General features: G+C 37.5%; 1 long non-coding RNA gene across 1 annotated transcript; it reads right to left on the reverse strand.

Moving 5' to 3' along the window:
• Positions 1 to 744: 744 nt before the first annotated feature.
• Positions 745 to 2,569, reverse strand: LOC107199681. The gene is made up of 3 exons (XR_001519269.2): positions 2,452 to 2,569; positions 2,165 to 2,249; positions 745 to 1,445 (listed from the first exon to the last, which is right to left on the reverse strand). It is a non-coding gene; the product is annotated as an uncharacterized LOC107199681 (long non-coding RNA).
• Between the last annotated feature and the right edge of the window lie 15,189 nt (positions 2,570 to 17,758).

A 17,758-nucleotide genomic window follows, 5' to 3' on the forward strand; every position in this document is an offset into this window, starting at 1 on the left:
ACCTTCCTGGAAAGTGAACTCAGAAGGTAGCTGAGCCAGAGCCTCCTTCCCAAGATCAAGCCAAGAGATAGATATATACAAGTAAAAGAAAGTAAGTGTGAGTCATATAAAGTGTCACTTTTACAAATATATCAGCATAACACAAGTCTGACTTTGCAGGATTTCCAGTCATACGTACACATACACTACTTTGTCCTTCTAGTCTCTGAAAAACACAATTTTAAGGGACTTGAAAGCCAAAAGTTTTAACACCTTTTGTTTCTATGTGTATATCAACTGTGCACACTTAGAAATTTCTGTTACTGAACACACCTGAAAATCATGAGACAGCACACAGCACTGAGACAGGGTGCTCTGCCTGTGACATGTCTAAAATTTATCTAATTTAAAGTTTTAAAAAATACTACAGCATAGACTTCCTGCATGCCTCACAATGTTTTAATATCCCTGCTGGGGGCTTCTAAGTGGCAGCTGTTTTAATTCAGACAGCATATTTATAGCCCTTATATCTCTGTCTCCCTATGTGTCACATTCTCCACCAGAGAGGCAGCTACTGAACATATCTTCACTTTGGTCTTATTTTGGCCCTGTTTGATTCATTTGATCTCTCGGTACCCAGTAATTATAGCTATATATATAACCTTTAGCTTTCCAGTGATATGTATGGTTACACCTCTCCTCTCTTCTGTAAAATCCTTTAGCTGAGTGTTCTGAATTCATTCCTCTTTCGGGGATAATGCATGTCTCAGTGTTTCTGCAAGGGTACAGATCAGGGGCTATGGTGCTAATTTAGCATCAGCATCACTACTGGAGAAACAGTTATACTCTGTATTGACTAATTTTTCTCCTGTGACTGTATTGAACCTGCTCCTCAACCTTTTCTTCACAGAATGCCATCACCATCTGAGTAATACATCATCAGTGCAGTTCACTCTGATGATGTATTATACTAACATATCATTAGTGCAACAGCAGAGCAAGGCGCTTTGATGATGTATTAATGCAATACATCATCGGAATGAGTCACTCCGATGATGTATAACTCAAAAGATGGTACTATCCAGGGAAACATGGACATTCAATAAATCAGGGACAACATTAAAGAATAAAATCTAGGACATCTTCTAGGGAAAAACAAAGCCTCAGAAAGCTTTGAATGAATATAGCATGAGGTTTTCCTTAAAATAAAACAAACAAACAAAAAAATAGACACAGAACACAAATTGTCATATTAATTTTATCAGGAAAGTAGATTTCTGTAGAGGACAATTACCATGATTCAAATTTGAATTCTCATCTGCAGTGACACATGATATATACAGGGCATTTTAAGTTAGTGAAAGATGATGTGATACAATTGGTAATATACTCACTTGAGACTTATCATATCTTACCTGGAAGCAGAGAAAAAGGGAAGCAAATGCAAAAAAATCCAAGTCTCTTTCCTTCAAAACAAAAAAAAAGGGCTGAAACTTTTTTGAACTGCTAAAAGGAGCAATTAAAGGATGTTAAGCAATTAAAAGGTGTTAAGATTTACTACACACTTTACATAAATCTAACAAATCAGTCTATTGACAGTACTGAAAGTAGAAATGGAAAACTTTAAATAAGTATAGCACTGAGGATTAAAAGGCACTTAGCCATAAATATTTATATAAATCTGCTAGTTCTGTAGATATAGTTTATAGAAAAAAAAAAAAAAAACAACAAAAAAACACATATCCATGGATTTACACAACTGATTTTGACCTACCAAATGTCAAATCCTAAATACATCAACAACTCATGAGAAAGCTATTAAATGCATCTCAGAGTTAGTCTCAAAACTTATAAGAAAGGTTAATTAGGAAATTAAAAAGAAAAGAAAGTGAATTTCAACATCCTGAAAAAACCTAACATGAAATAACAATGCCTCACTGGTCAGGGAAAAAACATATTTTGAGGGGGAAAAAAAAAAAAAGGCAGAGGTTTTTTCTCACTCATCCTGCTGGTTTTATGGCAAGGCCAGAAAATAACCACTGTATGAAATATCAGATAACACTCTGCTTAAACAGTGAAAAACTTCTCTAGTGTTATGTGTTTATTTTTGGGATTCTTACTCAAACAAACACCCGTCTCTTGCTCACATATGCTTGCACATACAGACACCCTACCCACCACATACCTTAACGTGCTTAAAAAGGGGTAACTTCCGAGCACGTCTTTTATATCCTGAGACCTATTGTTCAGCAACAGCTCTGCAAATCCCCCTGCCATGAGAACAGATAGATTTTTGTTGATGTTGTTTTGTTTTGTTTTAAATTGGCCTCAGCTGCATTTGATTGCTCCAAGCTTGTGGAGATTTTCCAGCTGAGGCCCTGAAATCCCCATTAGGATTTAACTCCTCAGTCTCACTTTCCCCAGCTCCCCAAATCCCCGTTGTGCTGATACAAATAATGAATGTACTCATACGTGTGTGTAGGAACGATGGAGAGAAAATGCCGCTGTTTAAGTGGTAACCCTGAGCCTTTGTGCTCCCAGCAGGCGGTGAGTGCCGAGCCCGCTCCGCGGCCGAGCGCTGTCCCAGCAGACCTTGCTGGCTGTCATCACTCTGAGCAAAACTCTGGCACTTCAAGTCATCTCAGTCACTTTATGAAAGAAATCACTTTTCTTGAAGCATTTCAAGTAACTGCGGTCTGCAGAAGGAAAAAAATTTAAAACATGTTGGAAAGACCCCTGAAGATGGAACAGAGCTGATAAATATTGACGAGGGAGAGGAAATGGGGCTGCTCTGCAGAGGTTTGTCTCCAAATCCCAGCTCACTTCAGCCCGCCACCTCCCCTTGGGGGTCAGCGGCCCCATCGCGCCGGTCCTACACACAGAACCGAAGCTGGAGGTGCTCTGGGCCCGGAGAACTTCCCCACACAGCCCCGGCCAGCTGGCACCCTTTACAGAGGCAGAGGCTGCCCCTGGGGCCCGGCACACAGAGCCACAGAAAGAGCAGATCCTCCCTGCCGTGCCCCTCTCTGGCTGGCGATAATAACGTGAGTAAATGTCACAGTCTGCAGCAAGTTGCAGCGCTGCTGTTTGGGTTTAAAGCCAGCCCTGCCGATTCCGAGCTGCAGGCCAGGCTGATGTCAGCCACGGCACAGGGGCTGCTGGGGTTACACAGGAGTCCATTCTATCAATAAAACACTGTTGCTCTGGGGGGCATAAAAATATACAGGGTTCTTAATTGCCTCAGCAGTAGCAGAGAGAGAAAGAAGCTTTTCTTGTTCTTAACAAAGAATCCTTCCTATACTGTTTCAACTAAACCAATCCTGCCCATATTCCTAGGGTGTTGCAATTCCTTATATACATTTAAAAGCCTCCCTAAAACTCACCAATTTTCTAAGTGCTCTTGCTGGCTAAAAACTATACTTGTCCTTCTCCTTCTGTGTCTTCATGTGTTCATGGCACCATATGAAGTAAAAATGTGCATTTTTGTGCAAAAATTCAAACAAGTGTGGAAGAGCCCTGCTAATGTCTCTGTGTTTTTAACCAGCAGGGTCAGGCTGAGACTGACCAGGTAACAAAGGGTGTTGAGGCAATTTTGTCAAAAGAGAAAAAAATGAGCATAAGTGCTCCCTGTCACAGTATACCCTATATATATATATTTTTTTTTTTATATATATATATATATATATGTATCTATACTCTTTTAATAATAATAATGTATGAAAGTAAAACAGGGAGAAAAAAACTCACCAAAAACTCTGTCCTGAAAAGACAGTATCAACTATGAAGCAATATCAAGGAGTAAGCCTCCTCAAGTCCCATTTCTTTTGCAGATGTTGCTTTTTTTTTTCTTTTTTAAGGAGCATGGTTCTGTAAATTTGAGTGGAAAGGGAGCCTTTTTCATTTGGCTTAGTTCTTAATTGAAACCGTCCTACATTTCAACAGAGACAGTAGTCAAGAAACATAGATGAAAATCTTAATACTAAAGTCCTTGTGAAATTCATATGCAAATAAATTAGGAGTATTAATTACATCATGTGTGAGGGAAGAAATAGTTATTTCTGCTAAAAAGGACTTGATTAACAAGACTTTGTTTTTATATTTATACAACAGAAACACCTCTGCTCCCTCAATCTGCAGGGCATGAGCACTCAAAATGAACATATTTTAAGTAATTACTCACACTTGATCACCACATGACATAGGTCTGAAAATTGCTCAGTCCTTTCCTTCTTACTTGTAAGAAAAGGATTACATTTTAACTTCTATCTCCCATTTTGTATGCAACCAGTGAACCTGAAATCATGTCAAAGGACAGCTTTACGTGTGGAGTGAGGAAAATAGTCCATAACCTCAATCCTAGTAATTTGATTTCTATACCACACTAACAACTTTCTTAATGCTATGCCCTTGGCCTTGCTGTTCTCTGAGCAGTCTTTTTACATTTTAATTTATTTTTTCTTCTGATTGAAAGTATTATAATTTAATGTTAAGAAGTTGCCATTTTATTGAGACTTTTTCCCAAATACTCTACTGAAATCTGGAAAATAACATATACAGAGTAAAATGCAACACCCCCTCTTATTCAGCAGTGTTGCATTTCCAACTAAGCACATTATATCGCTCTAGACTCTTTACTATAGGTAAAATAAATTTACTGGGCTTTAATGAAGAGAATCCTGAATATATATTTAATTTCAAACCATTCTGCAAAAGAGTCCTTCTGAAAAAAAATAAATTATTTGGGCATTCAAGCCAGGGCATTAAAGACTGAGTCATTCAAGGATTTTAGCTCAGAATCATCTTTGTCAGTATGAAAGTGTCTTTATGTCAATCAGAAACAGTCTCAAAGTCAAATTCTTTCCCTGGGCACTTGTACCTCAAAGTTGAAATTAAGTTATTTATTTCACCCAAACAGAAAATACTAGGGACTCTACCCAAAGATGGCTTTAATCCTCAGAGAGTTATAGATGCCATGGCAAGTGTTTACGCTTCTCATGGTATTTGTCACACAATATCTTATTAATGTTTTTCATGTGTCATGGCGTCCCTTGGGATGACTGCCCACCTACACTGAACCACAAAATGGCTTTGCTGATGAAAACTCTGCTTTGAAAAACTGGGATCAATAAAAAAGAGGAAACTTTAAGGTAAGAAGTGTAAAAAAAGATCTCCTAATTCCACTTACCATGAATTTCATTACAAGGGAACTCTCTCTGGTGATTTAACATAACAAATTCTGCACAAATGGACAAGCACATACTTGATTCAGTTCTGATTATGCCAGTCATTAAATACACTAAAGTGGTTCTGTGGGAACATCAACATACATCAACATGTTCAAGAAGCTTCCCACTTTCATAGCAATAGGTACACAGAAAGTCTCTGAGGCTGGGTATTTGTGAGTAAGCTACAGGCAAAAGCAATATGCACATCTAACCCTGCTAAACTTTTGTAATATCATCTTAAACTCAGCTGTAATAAATAAAAACCTTTCTCTATTTTTTTTCCTAGCAGTTTTACAAGATGGAAGTGCAAGTACTAATAAAATATATGGTTTAATTAACTAAACTTATGCTGCGGTGTACATTAGAAGAGGATGATTTACAGAGAGTTATCCTCTTCAGGACAGAATAATGCAAACAGCATAATTAAAAGTTGATGAGAAGTGTATTTATTGAGTACACAGAAAGAATAGACACTCAGATTTATGATACACAAAGTGTACCTTTCATTTGCAATATTAACATTTTAAAGTCCAAAGCATCAGCATAATGCATCCAAAGTGTTCTATGCAGCATCCATATAATTCAACCCTGTTAAACCTCACACTGCTGATGGTAAATTATGTGACCTGAACATATACAAGTGTAACATGATATATTGTGATATCATGATTATGTTCATTGAGATGTCTGTGGATGCAATATATCACATTTGCCTGTCTGTAAGTACATGTGAAATAGTTGAAGGGCCATTCATTTATTTGTGACATGAATTTCAGAGCCATCAGTCATAGACCCATCAATGTAAAAGAAGTCACTGTTTAATTTTAATGAAAGTGCTTTTAGAAAATTCCAGCTAGTATTCATGCAGATCAGGGCCTGTTGAGCCTTGGGTATTTGATATATTATTTTTGAGAGTTCAGACTGTGCATAACCATTCTAGAAGATAAAATGTATATTAATACCCTGGGAATTTTCAAACCTGTAAGCTAGGTAGACGCAACCTCACAAGACAATTACTTTCATTTCTGTCCTTATATTAAACCCAGTCAAACATCCTGCTTCATCAAAGTCCTTATATTCAACCCAGTCCAACATCAAAAAATCCTTTTTTTGAGGTACAGAGGCAGATACTATGAACACCTATTATCCAAACATCAACACTACCGAATTTTATAGAGAGACACACAGATGTCATGCACCAAGTAAGGCCTTTTGTCAATATCTAAATTATCAGGTAAGTGGACTCTCAACCAGCTGTAACATGTTTCAGTTATGAAATTAATTTGTCTTCCTTGTAAGTATATTGTATTTTGAACAGTTTGATGCACAAAGAAACTTATAATGGGGGTTTGAAGATCCATGTTAAAAAAATAATTGCGGCTATAGTTATAAAACCAAATTTGGAGAGAGATGGGAATTTGTGGGAAAAGAAAAATAAGCTTCTTTATATAGCATTATCTTAACATATACATTCTTTTCAGAAAATAACTTTTTGGAAAGGTGAAACTAGATGAAAAACATCTGCTGGTCCCTTATAATTAGGAGTTTAAATTTTTCTGAAAAAGGAGTTTAAATTTTTCTGAAAACATCCTTTAACTCCTCTCCCAATTTAAAAAGTATTTAGAGCAAAATATTTGGGGTCATTCTATGAAGTCAGAAGTGGCAAAAAGGTCTGCTAACAGAGATGAAAATAGTTAATTATTTAGCAGGTTTTCCATACATAACATGATTTTTATGAAAAGACAAAAGTTGCTGTGCCCTCACTTAGAACTTTCTTATTATCCACATGTAAACACATGGGATCAAATTGATTAGAAGAATGGATGGCTAGATTTAAAGAACCAGTATTTGTTTCTCCAATTACTAAATTTCAGCTGTGAACCTAGGTTCCCAGTTGTGTGAAGAGGAGCACATAAGTTTAGATAGATCCACTACCACCTACCAACTACTTCTGTAGTGTCATTTTTGTGCACACAATCTTCCCCACGTGTGCTCTGGCCTCCGACTCCAGCCCTGCTATGTGTATGCTTACAGTTAAATAGAATTTTAAGTAGTTTTTAATAAAGGTGGCTGAGTAATCACCGTGCCCCAAGCTCTACTCAGCATACTGTCCTTCCTTTCAACAGAAATATGAATTGCTAAAAATACAGCATCAGATTTTAACTGAAGACAATCACTTTGAAATTGATACAGTCTCATTATAAAGTAGTTACTAAATACTAATTACTAAGGAGTTTTCTCTTCTTCTCTGTCTATAGATTGTTGGGGCAATTTCCTCAAAAGTTTAAAAAGAAGGTCAGAGTGTTCATTTGTTCATGATTATTTCAACTTGGATATATATGGATGTTTTTTTCATTGAGAGGTGTGTGTGTAATTGCATAAGACTAACAGCAACTGGGCCACAGATATCAGGCTATGTTTTTCCCAGATAAAACTGGAATTCCCCTTTTATTGTATCTTCATTTTTTTTCATTATAGTTTGCAGCTAATATAAAGAAAAATTTGTGGCTCTGGTTGTGTGTTCATTTGCTGTGAAACCTTTGGGAAGATCGCTTGAACTCTTTGTGTTTGAGTTTCTTAAGTTGTAAAAACCAGATGATTTCTATAAATTTCTTTTCATCACTTCAAATTAACCGACAAGCAAAAAAACCTCTGTGCCTTTTAAACATTACTATTAAGAAAAATATAAATCTTTTTATTGTAGTGGTGTATTAATTGAATTATTATTTTCAGCCACAGTTCCTATTAGCCACAAAATAAAATAAATTAAAAAGTCACCAAACAGTGGAACAGCCTCAGCGAAATGAAGTATAATGAAAGTACTATACATTCTTTTTCACAACCATCTTTCTTACCTTTTTTTGCATTTATTCAGTTTTGGTTAAATTATTTTTATACTGTTCAGAAAGATATAAGGATAGGGATGCAAAAGTTCAGATTACCAATCAACACTGAGACTTTAAAATTAATTTGTTGACTTTTACTGGGTATAGTCAACACCAGACATCTAACATATATGAGCTAGGCTCACTTTTGCTTAATGGGAAATGTCTTCTCAAGGGCAAGTCAGGATATAGCAAAGGACAGAATAAATTATGTTTAGTGATGGTCCCTTTGGGATAAGGCTAATTTTTCCTAAAGTTATCTGTGAAATGCATGTATATTAATGCAGCAGCTACCTCTACATAATTTCTCAGGATAATACATTTTCTCTTGGAAGTACTGTCCACACAACCATTTTAGTGGAATAATATAATTTCTTTTTCTGAGGTTCTGACATTTTTCAAAAAATAGACCCTTAATTAAACAAAGATGCCAAAGTTTAGAAATTTACTATTACTCATTCTACTTGTGTGAAGTTTGGCCTGAGGAGACTGGTTTATAGAAATCCTTTTCATTTAATTTTCTTATGTTAAGGGCTCTTTCCAAATTGGCTTTAAATAAATGGTACTTTGGCAGTGACAGAAATACTGGGGTTTCCATACTCTCCCTTCTATTCCATAGGATACCAGTCCTGAGACTCAAGTAAGGGATTAAGTATCCTGATTGAGATATTTTTTATGATGTCAGATGGTTACTGCATTGTAAATTATGTTATCACTTTAATCCAGTTAAGAATATAATTTAAACAAAAACATTGGAAGTAACATGAGTTCAGATGGTGGGCAATGCTTTTATTTTTATTTTGGTCAAAAGAGAGAAGTGGTTAAAAAGAACACAAAAAAAAATCAGGCAGATAGTATGTTTCTGACAATGGTCTGTTGCAAATCTGAACTCTGATATGAATCTTAACATCATGACTGGCCCTTGCCTGCTTTCCAGACTGAAAAAAAGAATGTTTTTACACTTTGAAAAGTTCAAACTCTGCTTCACACTCATTTCTGACAAAAAATGAATTACAGGTATGAACTCAAGCCCCTAACTCTCTCTATCCTCTCACTTCATCCTTCCTCACATATCTGGCTTAGATTTGTTTGACCCATTTTTTTGTGATTCCACAACAAACACAGCCACTACTGTGTGTTATATTCTTCCTATCACTCCGTACCAGGTGCTGAGCACACCTCCTGCTGTGATCCCACAGAAAGCAAACATTAGGCTGTGCTTCCACTCCCTATATTTCTTCCTATTCCAGTGTCACAGCACACCCTTTTGTGAAAGGACAAGGGTTCTTGACGTGAGTCCACTGTGATTTTTGGAAGCAGCAACCTTATGTCTTCCTTTCTTGTAGCAGGGTCACAAATGTGTCCAGGGTCCCCAACCTGACAATCCATTACAAATGCATTCCTAGCTAGGGAGGTGAGCTCAACACAAGATGTACTTCAATCCACTGATCCATCAGCACTTATTTCTTTATCCAAAAAAATTCAGAAAGGGAAAAGAAAAAGATTGTGTGAAAGAAATGTTTTAAACAACATAGGTAAGAAGAACCTTTCTTCCAACAAACTCAATAGCAAATTAATGCTAATTGTCTGGAATTAGACCTTAAAAAAATCTAAAGGGTATGAGAATCAGCACTTCTGAATGAAGCTGAAATGTGTGAAAGTATCGTAGGGTGGAAGATATAGAAGATATATATGTGGAAGTATCATAGGGTGGAAGATATATACATGTCTTTTCTTCACAATTTATGAGCTTAATTTCCCTAAGGCCATAGTGTGGCTATGGTGACCCTAATCAGTAGCAAAACTGAAAGGAAAACAAGAAAATTAAATGAGAGAGCACTAGGGAAATAAACCAAGCATGTCCTCAGCATTGGTTGCTGGAAGTCTGTTATCTTTTGCCTGCCATCAGAGAGCTGCCAGTGGAATAGTAGGGAAAGAAAAGAGTTCATCCACTTCAAAGCTTACCAAACAACACTACCACCTTGAGTAACAGAGCTCCTCTTACTCAGACTCCCTGCAGTTTGTGTACATTCAGCTTTTCACTTTCAAGTGTTTCTCTCACCAGTCTCTGTAAAACTCACTCCATCCCACCCCCAAATTTCAAACCCAGGGAACTGCTGTGGGAGGGAGAAAGCACATAAAGCACATTTCCCTTTGTTGTGGGTTTCTCCCTACAGGCTCAGCCAGCCTAGCAGATGGTAGTACACCGGACGTTTTTTATTTATTTTTTTTTCCCCTCTGATGCTGAGCATGATTTACAGGCTTGAGTTATTATTTATCATTATTCATTTTCTGTCACCAGTGCATTGAAGGTTAATAGAAATGCCAGCATGCTCACTGATTTACTTAGTAAAATATTTGTTCCAAGGTTTAGGTCAGATGATTGGTGTCTGAGCGAGCTTGAGGTTTATGCATTATGAAAAGCAAGCTGACTTGACCTTGAGCCACTAGCACCAGCACTATATATTACTTCAGTGGAGTGACCTTCAGAGCCCCAAGACACACTAGATGTATTCAACACATGTTTTCTTCTCCCATACTACTGACATTGTATACATTCCAGCTGAACTTATGTAATGTAAGATGATACTCACTTTTCATCTAATGAATTTGAGTAGGATGACACATTCATCTAAAACCCCCCACCTCGGAGGTAACAAACTACCTTTGAATCCCAGATGGACTGAGGCTCAACAAGTACTCCAGGCTAATTGACACACTTTGTCACACGGAGCATCTGGTTCACGAACCCACACAGCATGCAGAGGGCCTGACTCTGAGGTTAACCACCTTGGTACTAGTCAGGAGTAACTCCAATGACCACAATATTAAGTGAGAAAAATATAAAGCCCATAGGTGAAAATTCACAAATTGGCAAGATTTATGCCTGGATTATACTACTTAATACTTGAGTTAATAATCCAGCCCTGCATACCACCTCTTTTTTTTCCTGTGTAAATGGACTCCTAAGTGTGGTGTGGTGTTGTCAGACAAGAATAAACATATGCAAACAATGGTTACAGAAACTATTTTCTTACCCTTGATTTTCACATTGGCCCAGTCTTCTTTCTATTCTCACTTGTGCAGCAGTATATAAGTATCTTCAGATGATTTCTTTTTGCTCTATTTGTTCAAACAAACAATGGCCACTATAGCCAAAATGAAAAATCTTAACAACGCTGAGATTTAATATTATTAATTTGAAGAGCTCTCAGTTTGCTGTCAGCTACACTGGGACAAAGCCAGACTAATTCCAGACTCTTTAGTGGCTCTACTCCAGATTTACATCAGCAAAAAAAAGAGCAGTTATTTGGCACAATACATATATGTATTTTTTTCCAGCTTCTCTTTAATTCTTCCCAGGTATCAACCAGAGAAACGTCATCCCTAAGAAGAATTAAAAGCAGAACCTTTTGCCTCCATACCCTATTAAGACAGAAACACCTTAATTTTTCACTTCCCCCATACATGACATTTTGAGATAGCTGAGATTTATATAGGCAGGTTTGGCAGCCTTTTCATATTTACTTACACTCAGAGATAAATCAAACCCAGGGCACTCTCTCCAAGAACAAGTTATTTGTTATCTGACTAAGTAAGTGTTAGTGGATCAGACATAGGAAAGGTATTTCTATTATAACTGTGTTGTTTGGCTATGATTTACTGTGGTAGATGATAATAATTTTTTATTCTTGATTATACAGTGTATTCTCTTATTGTCTTATGTATTTCAACATGGTTACTGGGAAGGGTAGAAGGAGAGGGAGGTGGTTTGGTGTTTGACACATTAACCAAAGGAAGGAAATTGAACCCCATCAGCAGAAGGAGAAAAAACTTAATCCTGCTAAACTAAATCAGAACAATTAAACTCATGTGGGGTCTGCCAAGAAAAAAAAGGCACTTCTAGAGAAATATGGGTGAAATTTAATTTTTTCACTTGATATCTGCATTAATCCTACAAAAGCCCCTGAAAGGAAAATGTTTAAATACTCTGGATAGTAACTTAACACTCTGCCCTCCACTCTGAAGTAGAAAAAATAATACCATTATATTCTCAGGGCACCCTAATTATTTTCTTCCACTTCTTTCTTACCTAAGAGTAACAGATTCCTCTTCCATAAGCAAATGTAAAATTTCCCCAAGACCACATATTTTTAGTCTTTCTTTCAAGCTGATGCTATTACTAAAACAGAGAAATGTAGGCCTCCTGATTCCACAAATTCAAATAGTGGTGAGTTACTCATCTTTTAAAATAAAATAAAAATGTATGGCTTCTGTAGCAACATGAGAAGCAATCTTTTGGTGGGGCATAGGATTGGCTGAATTTGAAGCTTTCCTTCAAAAAGCAAGAAAATCAAATCAATATTATTTTAATAATTAAATGGAATATTAAGCCCAAGAGCAGAATTTTGGTGAGGACACAATCACATGGTAAGACTATCTTAAATGCACATCTTTGTCGAGAATTTTGTAAAGTAAAACAAATTTCAGCATATAGTAATACAGATCTTCTAGATTTCCATGGAGCCTGCACCATCAGCATCAACAGCGGTGTTACTGTCACACCTCACAACTTAGCTTTTACAAAGGCTGGTACTTTGGTAGATGACAGTCCCAATGTGCTGCAGTGGACAGCACTATACTCACATACCTCAAATTTTTCTTTCTTTTTCTTCAGCAAGATTTATTTACCTCCTCTTTTCAGCCAAAGAAAGGTTCATTACCCTGCTCACATTATGGTATATATATATTAGGCTTTACTATTATAAGGAGCTACCATGCTCTCAATCAACCTTCTCTTGAGTTGTCTTTCCCTTGTGTTTCTGTCTTTTCCCTTAGTCACCTTCCTGCAATTTCCAGAACTGATCTAGAAAGACAGAGAAAAGTAAATATGCACCAGGAACAAAACCATTTTTAAGCACAACTATCTACCAAAGCCGTAAAGTATGATAGATGCTTTAAAACAAAATGAATGTTAGTCTGGCTGCTGGAGACACCATAGAAGACAAACCCTCCTCTCAATAACAGAAATGCAAGGGAGAAACTCATATCCTGTGCACTCATACTATATTATTTACTGTTTCTATTAAAGCCATTCAGAAAAATCCCTTCAGAATTGCTGTATGAAGTCACATGAAAAGTCACTGCCCTCAAAGCTCATGCTCCCAAGAGAATACTATTAGTTCCTCAGTTCCAAGCTAACCACCTAATGAAGGCCAGGTTTTCAAACCCTCGATGTCCATGAGATGCACAGTCAAAGATCTAGATATTCTGAACTAGTAAGACTTATTTTTCATCTATCCTCCCTACTAACCCTTCCCTTTCCTCTTCTGCCCACTATCAGCCCAGCTTCCTAATTAGCTACATGATAGATAACAGCTTCAGAAAAATCTGTCACTGTTTGGACATGCTGGGCCCTACTGACAAGCTAGGTCTGAGAAGTGGAAAGAGTGATACAGCAAAAGAGAGCGTTAGGGGAAAGACAGAGGAAACCCAACTCCAAAATGAATGGTCGCTTATTAGACCTAAAGGAAAGAGGAGGAGTGTGTTTACAAATTTATGTGCTTATGTAAATCAGTCAGCCAGTATTAAAAAAAAGTAAGTGAAAAACTCATCAACTATACTGGTGTCTGTGAAATTCTTTCATCTACCTATTGAAGCTGAATTCTTGCTGCTTCCCCACCTTCCCATTTCTCTGCCTTGCATTACTCCACCATGACCTCTCCTATGTTTGTGATTCAGACTTACAACACTGTGCTTTTGAATACCCCAAGCTTAATCCAAAAGGATGCTTACACTAGTTCTTGATGAAAACCTGGTCATTACTGTATATAATCATCCCAAATTCGCTAAGTTATAATGGGTACACTTTCAATGTTCTCAGTAGTAAATAGCCAGAAGAGCTTGGAATTTCAATGTGCAACTTCAAGCAACAGATGGAAACACATAATACCCTAACACACAGAGGATGAAATTAGATAATATCTCCCATCATGAGCTAAACCAAGGTGCTAAAGTCATTGGATTCTGCACTTCACCTCTACAGAACTATTTTCAGGCATTTAGAGGATAAAGGAGCAACAATATCTAAGTAAGTAGTGCCATTAGTTTACGCTGCATTTGCCTTTCAGGACTACAAAATATCTCATAGGATTATCATTTCTTTCTTTAGTAATCATTAAAATATACCTAATAAAATGGATTATTTAAAGCCATTTAGGAATAAAATAACTACTCCTGTGTTTTTGTTAAAAGTCCAAGTGGTGATACAAGACATCTTAGGTAATATTGTTTCTTAACAACTCACTTTCTAGATGAACTGAAAATCTGTTACTTGTTTCAAGCAGAGTAGTTGCTCACTTAGCCATAAGTTTCCTATAGTATCATCAATCATATTGGCAGTTGGAATAGAAAACCTAAATTTTTGTGGTGGCATTGCAGGTGACATTAGATAAATTAAGCTCATTTAATTTGACATTTATGTTAAATCTCTTTTCTGTTTTATAAAGTCCACTTACGCAGGGAACTGATTTTCCCCAGAATGGAGGTCAATAAGTGTTCTGCAGACCAAATAATGATTGCTAGGGCACTTGTTCCAGACTAAATTTAACTGATTTTACCTTTATGCTTGAAATTATTCTTATGAATACAAGGAAAACATTGACACTTCCTCTCTATTGAAGAGAAGTGGTGCACTGAATGATGCACTGCATGAGTGAAGTGCTTTCCATAGAAATGCAGAGGCATAGGAGAGAAAATTATGATAGCAAGACTGTTGAATGGCTACAGACTTGACCTGCAAAGATTCTGTCAAAATCTTACCTTTTGAAGAACTTCTGTGGGCAGAAAAAGTGGGTCATTTGGAGCAAAACTGAGTTCAATTTATATACACTGTAGTTTAACTGAGGAAGTATTGTTTAAACATAGCTCCTTGTTTTCAGGCCTTGCTGGGTTGCAGAGCAGAAACAGGATATAGTTCTTAATGAGATGTGAAACAGATGGTCTCTTCCCTCAATAGTACTGAATTTCCATCACCCTTCCTTAAAGACAATCTCCAAGTGCTTAAAAAGACCTTAAAAATGCGTTAATATGGACACCACCTTTGGAGGGTGAGCGTCCTCTGTCCCTCTGGCCTGGGGAGCCGCGATGACAGACACGATGATTCCCTGGCAGTCACTCAGCACCATCCCTGCAGCAGGGCTTGGAAGGGAACCCAGCTCTCCTAGCTTTGCACCGCTGCACACTTGGGCTTTGCACACCATGGATCACTCCCCCTCTTCCTGCCATTCCTCCTGCTAAAACACGGAGCTGTATATCCAAAATCGGAATGTCTTTGTTCCCTAAAAGCATGATTGAACTAATTATGGCTCTATTGTCATGGTCTGAAACAATGTACAGACAAAGCAGACAACATTTCTGGTTTTAAGTATGGTAAATGTCAGTGTTTATGTTTTTGTTAGCTGTCCTAATTATCGTGTGTCCTCTAAAACTCTCTGTTGTAATTACCACTCACCATACTGACACCTACTGCTAAGGAGAGAGCTGATCAGCTGCAGGATTTCTTTATTCCTGGACCCAGCCAACAAACTGCATGTGACACCAACAGATGTTTCTGGTTTTAAAACAGTGGGAACTTCATGAACTGTTTTCCCCAACCTCCCAGGAGTAAATGCCACCATAGTTGAAAAGTTGGAAACATTTGTCAGGCTCTGAACAAAGCTGTGAACGAATGCTACAGTAATTTACTACTTCTATAGTCCATTTTTTTAAAAAAAGAGAGGACGAGACTACAGAAAGACCATTAGCAAAAGCAGTACTGTGGGGGCTTTGTGCTATCCACATCTGTATTACAGCACATGGAGAAACAGCTAAGGAGAATATCACTCTAGAGAGTGTTTGTAACTTGGTGTCTTTTGTAAGGGAATGCCCATTAACTTGCAGGGCTGTTCTGAATTGTGTTTGCAGCATAAAGGGAATAGCTTGGCTCAGATTCCATAGCTGTAACTGTACAGAGAGAAGGGAAAAAAAATCAATAAGTTCAGTGTAAGCAAGTCAGAGCAACCTTTAAAATAATAAGACAAATCAATTTATTTCACAAATGTCTTTATTTCCAAATGCCATTGTTTGGTACTTTCTGCTGTCATTGCCCATGACATTTGAGAAAACTTGGCTCTTAGTCATTTAGGTACAGCAGAAATTATCATGTAACAGCCATGTGAAAAGATTATACATTCACCTCAGTGCAGATCTGCTATAACAACCTTGTCCTATGGGGTAAAGAGTGTTTAGGAGGCGGGGGAAGGCAAGAAAGACAAGTTTTAAATATGGACAGAAAAGCCCTACTTTATTGCTATATACAATGAAAAGTAATTATAGAGAAAAATGAAAGCTGCTTCTTGCTGTTAGCAGGAAGAATAAGGGAATTCTGTTCCTTTTTAAAGCTTGGAGTCCATTTTGATATAATTGGTTCCAGAATTATTTATGACATTAATTGCTGCATTATCGACTGCCTGTCAGCTCTTCTGGCAGTTAGTCCATCTTTCTTACCACAGAAAGCCAGCTCAGCCCAAACTAGACTGACAAGCTAATTATACCCATCTTCCCCTTCAATGACAAATGCTGCTCATCGGAAACCTTTCTAGAAATAAGCTTTCATTCTTTCCCCTTTTTCCTGAGCCAGACACAACCAATATCTCAAGGTACAGATCACAGCTGAAACTCTGCTCACAGGGCTATTAGCTCTGAACATCTCACTTGAGCCAAAAAACCTAAGCATCTTATGTTATCAAACTGTATGTCATTCCCTGATGCTAGTTTTCAGTGGATGTGCACTGGGCCATAGCTGTCACTCAAAGCCGTGGCAGATGGAGCAAACCTGACTGCATTAGCTGGGCCCTTCTTAGCAGCTGAGGCAGGACTCTGACAGCCATTCCATAGCTTAGAAGAAAGACTTTGCATTTCCCTCATGTAAACTTCCAGAATCAATAATTTACAGCTTTTATTTCCCTTTATTCCACAAATGAAGGGTGACATTGCCCAGAAAAAAAAAATACTCCTTTGGAACAAGGAAATAAGGAGTACTGCTGTGAGGGGAAAGACATCTTGGAAATGAGGGGAAATGCCAGAGGAAAGGAAAGGACCTGGTTCTTTGACACTGTCACCTCCATCAGAGCACAGATGTTAAAGCATCCTGGTGCCCTGGATGCTCACCTGTTCAGGGACCTGCTGCATTATTCTGGCATAATGTGAGCTGGTGTAAACACTTCTGCACTACATAACCCCCAATCGGTTCCTCTTTTCCATTTTCCAATATTTTATATATATAAATACAAATTATCTTTTTTTTTTTCAATATTTTCTTTTCAATCATAAGGGACTTAAGCATCTCTGGGTTAGTTTGGGTTTTTTTGCAAAAATAGACTCTAGAAAACCTATGCTGTGACAATTTTGTTCCAGATTTTGGTCTTATTCACAGAGAGGCCAGAGCAGTAAAATTTAGGATGATCACAATACCAGCCTTGGTATGCACTCCTCAGTATCTATTGATTTGCCCTCTGGTTCAGCTCTTTGTTGAGGAATTCAAAATGGATGTGTTGGCTGGTAAGAGGGCAAGGAGTCGACATCTCTGGTGACTGGAAACAACCATATACACACCATATATACACTGCA

This window comes from Parus major, chromosome 6 (genome assembly GCF_001522545.3).
Source record: "Parus major isolate Abel chromosome 6, Parus_major1.1, whole genome shotgun sequence".
NCBI lineage: Eukaryota > Metazoa > Chordata > Aves > Passeriformes > Paridae > Parus > Parus major.